Source organism: Coptis chinensis, chromosome 4, assembly GCF_015680905.1.
Source record: "Coptis chinensis isolate HL-2020 chromosome 4, ASM1568090v1, whole genome shotgun sequence".
Lineage (NCBI taxonomy): Eukaryota > Viridiplantae > Streptophyta > Magnoliopsida > Ranunculales > Ranunculaceae > Coptis > Coptis chinensis.
In genome coordinates this window covers 11,286,090-11,297,153 of record NC_141459.1, presented here as the reverse complement: position 1 = coordinate 11,297,153, position 11,064 = coordinate 11,286,090, and the positions used below count along the sequence as shown (strand labels likewise).

The 11,064-nt window shown below is 33.5% G+C and overlaps 1 long non-coding RNA gene across 1 annotated transcript; it reads right to left on the bottom strand.

The window, feature by feature from the left end:
* Positions 1-958: 958 nt before the first annotated feature.
* On the bottom strand, positions 959-11,064 carry LOC147501870 (uncharacterized). Its single transcript, XR_015219882.1, has 6 exons — positions 10,912-11,064; positions 10,481-10,517; positions 9,419-9,506; positions 4,445-4,521; positions 2,557-2,604; positions 959-1,023 (listed from the first exon to the last, which is right to left on the bottom strand). It is a non-coding gene; the product is annotated as an uncharacterized LOC147501870 (long non-coding RNA).

Below are 11,064 nucleotides of genomic sequence, written 5' to 3'. Positions count from 1 at the left end.
GCAATAGAAGATACCATATAAATATACAATCAATAAGTACATGAATAAAAAAAAGAACATTGCAAAGGCTTGTTGAATAAGAAGCAGACCACTAAATAGTAAAACATCTTAAATTTGTGGCTTCTCGTACCACAACACTTATTAAATGAGATTAGTAAACAAATTCAAAATACCTAGTCTTTTTAGGATAAAAATATACATCCTACACATTTTTCTTTAAATCCATCTCTTATGCCAAATTGATTAGCACTAATATCCATCCATAAATTTATGAAGAGGAAAAGTGACAATGTAGACGGTTCCTCGGTTCTCTAAATTCCTTACTCTGTGTGTGTGCGTGGTGGTGGTGGTGGGGAGATCTACAATGACAATAATCCCAAAAAAAAACAAAACAACTATACCAAATGTGACCAAATTGAAATTGAAATGCATTATTTCATAACAGTTCAAGGAAACCCATTTAGTCGGTTCCACCCCATTTCTCTCTTGGTAGAAAGGAAAAATGTGGGCATTCTTTGTTCATTGAAACAATTCAATGAGATATAAGAAATTTTGTGTTCTCGTCAGGAAGACCTTGTACAATGCAGGGGAAAGGATTTATTATACATTCTTTGATACCTTCTCAATACAGTCAAATGATTGGAATAAGAAATCGTAATAACACATCAAAGAGCTTAGAACATGATGTACCTGAAAGATTATATTAAAAGGAGCTCAGAATGGCACAATGAATTGGGCGATTAATAGTAGAAGGCAACCGGCTAATAAAGGTAGGAGTTACTACATAGAATCCATTTCAATAAGCAACAACTTTTTAATTCAATAGAAGGTCATATAGAGTTTAAATAAAGGTTAGTACAAAAGACTTCATTTCTAAATGAAAACTATTTTTAAATGAATGCAATAGACAAAAAGGAAGACATGCATAAACACTAAGTCAAATTCTAGAAAAAGTAGTTGACGATTTGAGCATGCAGAAAATCCACATAGACTACTACACAAAATTCATTTGCTTGGTAATACCTGCAATATGAGCATTTGAAAAACATATTAGAAATATCAAATAAATTATCCCATATCCACAGTTAAATAATGACCAAATACCACTCCACTACTCCGCATAAAGACAATAGTGCTTACTTTTAAGTACATGCATATGCCTTAACTTTCTAATATATACACCTCTGGATGTGGAGACCAACACTTTGAAGGGAGCTCTAACAAAGAAGTGCAATGCTCAAGCAAGCCAAATGACGACAGATCGTCACATTTGAAATATATGATTGAGTGCAAGAAAGAAATGCAGTTTTTTTTAATGCAATCGGCATTTGTGCTGGAAAAGGAAAAATTAGATAAATATTATCACAATTCTAAACAACTGGCTATTATTGTACATTGTAATAACTAATAAGCAATTGGCTAACTACGTGGCGACAATTAAAAAGCGGGATTAATATTTGCAAAGATTTAAAATTGGTTACTTACATTACGCAAAATACCCAAAAAGAATGCCCATTATGCAATTTGTTCTCTACTTCTTTGTCGATCAAGAAGAATGACCCATTTCTGTGTTACAAAGATGGAATTTCAGTAAACCAATTAAAATTTTCATGTCCCTGTTAAATTAAACATGTAGACATTCAAGAAGTAATCCTAAAATTTCCTCAAATTTAAATACCCAAGTTTTAAAAGGATAAGCTATACCTCAATTATAAGCCAATAGAAATATTGAGAACTGGCGATGGAAAAAGAGTTTGTAGATTAAAAGTCCAGCGAGAGTAACAGGTTAGAAGAGTTGAGATTATAGGGAACAAAAAGGGGAAAATCAATAAATTTTTCCCATTTGGTTCATAGTATGTAATCAATAGTGGCAGAGAAATATGTTAAAGGCATAGAAATAAATCCATTGAGGATGCTGAAGGGCAAAAGTCTCATAGCAATCTCTATAATTGAGAACACCATGGCAACAATTTTTTCGATTATTATCAGTGTAAGCAACAAAAGTAGGGTATTTTAATCAATCTGAGATAATAATAAAAAAAAACAAACAATCAAATATAAGATGTTGAATAGTGAAGATTGCTTACCAAAGACAAATTTAAAGCAAAGACTCTTGATCAACGGTGAAAGAGTATAAAGAGAGACCCACACATTTTAAGAAATCTAACAACCAAAATAGGGTGGAAGAAAAAAAAATAGTGAATCACTAATTGTGTGAATAAAGGATAGGTTGTTGTGTTTTTTCCCTCAATCAAACGGCAACTTTCTTAGAGCTTCTTTGAACACTTCGACATAGTATTGTCTCTATATTAAATAGTATATAGACTATATAAGACCATTATATTAGATGGTTTACTTATTATGCAGTATTGTTCAATACATAGATGATATAAACAAATCAAATTGATATTAACCTTGATTCAACAATGACCAAAAAAAAAAACTGCATCAACTAATTATAACTCATAGCTTAAAAAGTATCAAAGAAATAACTTTAAAAAAATATTTGATTCAGTTAAATGAAGTTTAGGCGATATAATATGGAGGTGTACAAACCTTCCTTCCGTGATTCGTGTTTGCCAATCTACTACTTCCGTTGCTCAACTACAACGAAAAACAGAAAAATAAATCCTGAATTATGAAACCGACAACACATTTTCTAGCAGTCAGCAAAAATAGAAAAAAGTGATAGTCTTCAACGAAAAATGCAAAATAAACAAACAAAAGAGGGAGAAAAAATGAACACGAAAGACCAATAATTCTCCACACCGTACCATTTATTATTTATCTCAATACGTCAAAACTGAAATGGATTATCGATAGAGGGGCGGGAGAAAAAGAATAACAGAGAAAATAATACCAATTGTGACTAAATAACATGGTAAAATAAAACTAAAGATACCGGCATTCAATTTGGTGAAGATGATGACACCTTGTCCCTTTTAAGATTAGAATTGGGTTATCTTGGAGGTGTGAGAGAGAGAAGAAAAGAGAATAGTTTTTTGTTCAATGGTTTTTCATTTCTAACCGTAGTCACAATGTAATCAAGGAAGAAGAAGAAGTAGGAGGCGAAAGAAGAACATATTGGTTTCTTCTTTGCTTCGTTTCGATGAGAATTGATGGATTGGGAGAGCAAACAAAAGGGTTTCTTCTAAGAAAGGTTTTCACGATTAATATTCTATGACTAATATCCCATTTAATTTCTAATCTAATTCACACGCTTTGGTAGCACTATTGTAACTCTCGATTTATACCCCTGAAATCGAATCCCAGCCGCGAGTCAAAAAATAGCCCTGTTTTGTTAAGTTGAAAAAGCAAGCATTCTATCCATTGATAAGTTATTATTAATTAACCACAACCACTCAATAAGCAAGACATGCAGTACCAGACAATATGGTTCCTCGATATTTCTCCTGCTCCACCTTCGCTTTGGTACCTTTTATCCTTTAAGACATGCCATGTTTCTAATCTTTCAGGTGTATCCAGTATCCAAAGACCTGATAGATAAGTTTTACTAAAAAAAATCCCATTACAAAAAACTACCTCATTAGAAATAAAGTTAGGAATGAAAATTATTCAACGCAATCTAGTTTCAACGAATAGATGACTAAGGCAAAAGAAAAGTGAACCTAAATTCTTGTAGTCACTTTAAACTTTTAAAGTCATATGATGAAGAAGAGCTTGAGAAGTAACACTAACGCGAAACTCAAAGGTGATGATTGATAAAATTAATGAGCATGCATCCCGTGACACTGTACATCAAAACTAAGATTGTAGTTTCCATCAGACATGCTCAGCTTTCATGTTATCACACTCACGAAAGAATTATTTTGCAACGGCAAGCTGCATTCCGCAGCCATATCAATTTGAAATCAAGAGAGACCTTGAAAATCGGCATTTAAGATCGAGTTTAAACTAAAACACGAAACCCAAGCTTTTGACCAAAGCCACCTTCACCCAAACGGAGCCAACGTAATACTGGTTCCAACAGTCTTCTAAATAATGTTCCTTAACTTAAAAATAGTGTGTCCTCAGCTCCGCAGTTTAACTTGAATCATTTGCACTCCTTGTAGGTGCAAATCGGCACCACTAATCGACTCATATATCTCCTTAAATTCCTAATCCGACAACATTATCCAGCAATGCTCAACATAGAAACAAAAAATAAATAAAAAATATCGTAAGAACACAAACTGCTTCATACCAAATAAGGACAAACCCCATAATGAGAATAAAGTCCACACCAAACAAAAATTAGTTTTGTGACTGCTAGGTGGTCATTGAAACTTCAAAACAGCTATCATGATGTGGTTCAAAACAATTACATCAGCTCATTATTTGAAATATTTCATGACATGTAGACGCTAATGAGTAATGAATTATATCGCATTTAACCAAATCATGAATGGGATAAAAAATAGTGTAAAAATGACACTTGCCATACCTATAAGGCATCTGAGTGTTACCAAGCAAGCTGATATTGTAAAGCCTGAAGTTGAAGTCAAATCATTGAAGTAATGGCTGCAAGAAAGAAGATGACAATAAAGTTTGTTAGTGAATGAACATAAACAGTTACCATATATCAGTAGATCATTGCAATTGTTGTCCAAAAAATGAGGTAGAGATCCATTATTTACTTGGTGTCTGATGAACTTGATATTGGATAACTACACAAATATGGCATAGATGAGGAATCCATATTAATTCTATAAATAGGCAGCATTCACTGCTCCATGTTGTAGTACTCAATCTTCTCCACAATGCATCAATAACTTAAGAATAGTGAATTAACATTAACGTTGATTGGGCTGTAATTCTTGAATGCTATGTTTGTTTTTGAAAATATTGCTAAACAGGGTTACATAAAGGCAGCAACAATCTTCCGACATTAATTTTTTAAATGAATGATTTTTTTTGTATCTAAGTGTAACCATAAAATACATCTTTTTCCTATTAGCAATATTTTCAATTCTATTCTAGGGTTTAGAATCTTAATGAAGCCTCTGAGTTTCACAATCTTAGATGGAAGCAGGAGTAGAAGTTGTTCCAAACTTTATCTTGGAATACATGTAATTCTCCTAATCTAACATTATTAACTTTTCATTTTAAGAGGTAAGTTTCAAATATACAATAGACTCACTAAATGAAACCTATAAGGCTCTCAAGGTTCCATCTAAGATATAAACTCAAGGAGTACATGTGTTGGCGCCTTCTAGTTAACATCAGCAGTGTGGAAGCCCTTAACACATACCACAAAGTATCAATCAATCAACTCCTTCACTTGGGTTTGACATAGGGGACGACCATCATAATATGCATGTAAATTTAGTCATCAAAGCCAATGTCACACCCCAAATTTCCAGAAAATAAAAAATAGGGAATTATCCACACCCTATTCAATCTTCTGAAAATCCAAGATGAAACAAAACCCTAATAACCCATTATCAACCACGATATTAAAATATGAGATCAAATTAAAACCAAACGAACAACTCTTAATGTACAAATTTAAGAATTTACTAAACCACTCTATTACATCTGTTTCAAATCAAGACTTTATACTTCATAAAACTTATACCAGTAAGACTCCAAGAGCGAATCCCAATCAAACATCTTCATCCGCTGCATTCCACCATCTATGTTCCCAAGAACACACCCACGTTACAAAACAAAGCAAACATGGGTCAGCAAATTGAATTTGCTGGTATGAGTAGACTAACAACAAAATATATATAATAATCTTTCAAATTAATAAATATAACATTACCAACCATTTCAACTTGGAAGACAATATAGTTCCGTTTTCCAAAACGGTGTGTAGTTTCTTCCCAAGTAAGATTTCAATCCCAATATACATTTCCAAGATAACTCACAACAGAAATACCACTTATTACATACACATATGATAACTTAATTAAATATTGGTTTGATACAGATTACCTTTAAGCCAGCACGACGTCTCAGGGTAGGATATTTACGTCCCTGTATAAAAGATTAACAGATCCTACCCTCTTGCAAAAACAGAGTTAAACATCACTATAAAAGGATTTATCTCAACCAGTCAAATTTTCATTCATAATCAAACCTCATTTAAGACATTAAAGTCTAATTAATACAACATAGTTCGTCCCGCATATTCGGGGAATACTACTTATCATACCACCTATATCAAGGGTAGTCATTCACATGACATCATTACGTTATAAAGTTTCCAAGTACATAGCTATATATCTCAGACTATTACAAGTCATTAATGCTTTCATAATAACATATCATTTTAGAGTCATTCCACAATCACAGAAAAGATCACAAGCATTCAATAATATTATTTCCAGTCACACTTCACATCCATAACCTCACACAAACCACCTCTATATTTCTTTGTAAGAAAGCATATACATCATAATACATAAATATTCATAGGCAATAACTCACTCATACGTGAAATCAATATTTCACTTTGCTTATTAATTATCTTGTTGACTCATTTATAAACAGACTCAACCTAACCTTTAGTTCCTACTCCACGATTTGCACTCCACACATTTGCCAAATCACACATACACGTGTGCCTCTCTCCCACCGAGTATCACTATATCACAGCCATCTCTGGGCTGTCCATACACATAATCACAGCCTCTTTGGCCATAAAATCTCAGGTCATTCATGACACATTCAATGAATACCTTGGGTCATTCCCACCAAATTCAAGGAATATCCATCATAACACTAACGGGCCATTCATGGCACATTCAATGAAAGCCCTTAGTCATTTCCGCCATATTCAAGGAATACCCAAACCTACATTCCCATACATTCAAGGAATACGACCAACCCGCAAGGCGAATACCTTAGTTCCTCTCTAGAGCAGTCCAAACTATTGGGTCATTCATGACACATTCAATGAATACCCGGGTCATTCATGTCACATTCAATGAATACCCATCTTTCACATGACATCACAAGTCATAATATCTCATTACCAAATCCTGAGGCGTGGAGAGTTTTAAAGATGTGGGCGACACATTAAAACATTATTATCACTTATAATTATACTAGCATTACTCATGTCAAACAGACCACACATGCAGAGAGTCATTTTCGCGCGTCAAGGCAAATCAAGCACTTAAATATCATTGAATGTAAACAGACTTATAATCAAATAAATACAATTTACATAACCATACTCATATACACAATATCGTAAACAAATAATTCATTAGCCCAAATTCAAGTCCACACACACTAATGTCCAAAACAGATCCACATATACTAAAGTCTATATTCATATACAACTTCTATCTCACACATATATATTTATGTAGTCTCAAAACAACAGTAATTTCTAACACAATCACATAGTTATCACACAAACTAATATGTATATTATAGATATAGTGTAGTGTAGTGTAGTGTAGTGGCTGCACTTTTGCTCAAAGCTGTCTATGTATCCAAATCTTTCAAGATTGGAATCAAGCCTTCGTAGTTCTTACCAGTCACATAGTCAATGCTATAGTTTTCCCTACATTCATCCAAATGACATGTAACTTAAATATTTAGAAACTAGGGTATGTGGACATAATTTTTCATGTAGAACTCGAAGTCCAAACATCAGCCCATCTAGAAGAAAACTTAAGTTGAAAACGGTAAAAATCCTAATTTTTTAGCAAACTAGATTTCTGACAGACTATCTTCCGAATGACAACTCTTTTCACAGGTATCCAAACTCATTGAGGCTTTTTGTGTTGAAAAGCTGATACACAGAACTTACTTTCTCATGTTTTACAAAAATACTTAATCTCATTCTAAATGTTCGATAACTACGCTCGAACACAGTGCGTAGAAACTGATTTCTGACGCGCTATTTTATGTCAACCAAACTTCCAGACCTTATATCTATCACCACAAACCTCGGAATGCGACGAGGCCAATTGGGTTGGAAAGCAGACACATAAAGATTATTTTTTCATGTTTTGGTGAGAGTTTGAATCTGGCCCTAACTATGTGAAAACTCGATTCTAAACTAGGCACAGACCGGATTTCTGAAATCAGAAAATTCTGACATGCCAACTTCCGAACACCGTAACCATATCGACAAACCTCGGAATGAAACGAGGTCAATTGGGTTGGAAAGCAGACTTCCAGACCTTACTTTTTCGTGTTTTAAAATAAAACTAGTTCAAACTCTAACTAAACCAAAATTGAGCTCGAAATCAGACAGAGCTAAGCTTATACTTTCTGACATCTAAAAGAGAATATCTAAAGTACTGCAAATCAATTGGTATATATATATCAAAAAGATAACTTGCACCAGTAGCCATTGTCAAATATTCCTTATCAAAATCCAACCTTTACTTATTATGTATAAGACATTTAAATGCAATAAAGTCATGCAAAGAAACTACCGCCATATAAAGCCAGGAATAGCTCACATATCACAAAAGGTCAGAAGCCTACAAAGACATACAGAGAATACCATTATACCTTCTGATATCTAAAAGTCACATTAGAATCAAATAATTACTTGTTATGCCCTCCAACTACTCATGGTAATATATCTGCGCCACTAAAAGCAAACAAGGTATGGCAATCATCAATGGATATAACCGACCCCCTTTTTTATGAGAAACCAATCTCTAACATATAACAATTGCTCACTTCAATCAGTTGACCAACAATTTAATGAATTCCATATACAATTACCAATCAATACATAGATAACCAAAAGAACGCGTATGCGTCAATATGCGATTTAGGTCTTTGAGCACTTTAATATATTTAAATCCCATAATTTCAAGTAAAACAATTCAATGGCTTAATTAGTAGAAATCAGTTAACAATCCATTAAAATTGATTTAGAACAAATTAAAATTTAGACTACTCACCGATATCACAAAACTTGAGATTGTATCTACTAGAGAAAACTGGAAAAACCGTCGCGCCAATACTCCTTAGCTTATTCATTCTTCCTCCAACTTTTATCTCTGTCTCTCTCACTCAAGCACTCTCCCGCAGTAAACACTCATCTTTTTTTCTTGTACATCTTTCTCTGTTTTTTTCTTGTATTTCAAAAACCAGAAAAATACCAACAAAAAGGGAGAGTTCGGTTGTAACCAAACCCCTCTAACTCTCCCACGTTTTTATCTTATCTTATTTTATCTTTATCTTTTTCTTTTCTTTTTAATATTATTATTACTTTTTAAATCCTAATAAATAGGAAAAAATAAAGAAAATAAACCGGGTGTTATAGCCAACAAAGCATATATGTCTCTGACTTACCGTATACAATCCCATAATTCGAATAATACAGCAAAAAAATTGTAGCACTCCAAACAAATAATACACCCTAGATTCCAAGTCATAAGATAACCAGCACAATATCAACAAATAAAAGCAAATCCTAAGTAGATGCTCATACTTTACCGTTCGTTAAGATGCATTTTTGCAACACACTTAATAAGTCCCTCAAAATCAGCCTCCAAACAAACGAAGATGATCAATGGATCCTGAACACACACAAAAGAAGAACATATTTCATACATGTCAATTGGCAAACAAAAGATTATGTAGTACAGAATTGATTCAACGTACAATTGCTTAGTGTAGATTGCAAATGCTTTCAAAGCGAAAAACAATGAGATCAGAAAACTTACTGAGAGCACCAATAGTAATACATGTAGGGGAGATGCAATTGCCTAGAATGATATGAGATGTGCTAGCCTAATTGTATTGCCAATCTATACCCTTTTTTTAAATGAAACGTGCTTTATAGAAAAAGTGAGAACTAATTCTAAAAAGTACCTGTGGATTTAATGAGTTAGGAGAAAGTGGAGATCCCTTACATACCTTGCACAAACATTAGACTGTGCTCATGAGTGTAGGCAAAACCAATAAACAAAAATCAATAAGTGTGCGACACAAACAAATGGGAAGCGAGGGATTTTTCAAATAATGATGAAGAAACTAGCATTTTCAAGTGCAAATCAAGGGAATTTTAGTCACTAAATTCGTTCTACAAAAGAAAGGAGATGGAAAAGCTCACAAAACATAATCGAAGCATAATTATCATCCTTTTATAAAGACAATTTGAGTAGGAAGAAGAAAAAACTTAGAGGCGTTCGTTATTACCTGTAAAATTAAACCGACCGGCGAAGCAAGATAGAAAGACTGGAAATTGGATTTTTCACAAACTTCTTTGGTGAGAATTAACGTTTGGTGTTTATTCTGTGGTGCTTACTTTGTATTGAGAACGAAAGGGAGACTTCTTCGAATTTTCACTTTAATTAAAAACTCTGATTTGATCGGTAATGTTAAAACTACTTGAGATTAACCCAAAATTGATGAGAGGAGGAAAAAAAATCCAAATATGGTCAAAGAGGACGAAATTCAGGTCTACCTTAAGATCGCAACTAACTCAAACAAACAAAACAGTCATGATTTGAAAACATTTTCTTGTAGATTTAAAATATGGTCAATGCACCTTGAATGATCAGTAGCATATACCACCAATCGATCAACTACAATATCTAAATATTAATTAAGCTAACACAACTTCTAGTAAACACAAACCAACACAGACAAATGGCTCTCATTCTCTTTAAATACACAAATTGCAGCGAAGAAATCCCAGTTATTGTTAGCACAATGAAATATAGTCCACACATCATTTTCACATTTCTCAGTGCCCTCACAAAGTAGAGGTTAGTGACAACCTTTTATAAGTATATTCACATTAGTACTGGCTGAAAGCATCTACACAGATACATATGAAGAAGATCCTCACCAAAAATAATATACATGGGAAAACACCACTCGATCAGTTTATCCAATTCAACAAAATCAATTGACTACATAGAAACAATAACAAAAAAAACAAAGGGTAAAAATGATAGAATATAAGAGAGACTATACCCGATGTAGTTTTCCTTCTTGCAACTGGAGAGGAGGAGAACTGATGAAGATATAATGATCTCTGCAAGTGATTAGGAGATAGTTGATTTTTTTGTTGACTGTTTACAAAAGAGGGGGGGAGGCGCAAAGTTGAGAATTGAGAGGGAGACCGAA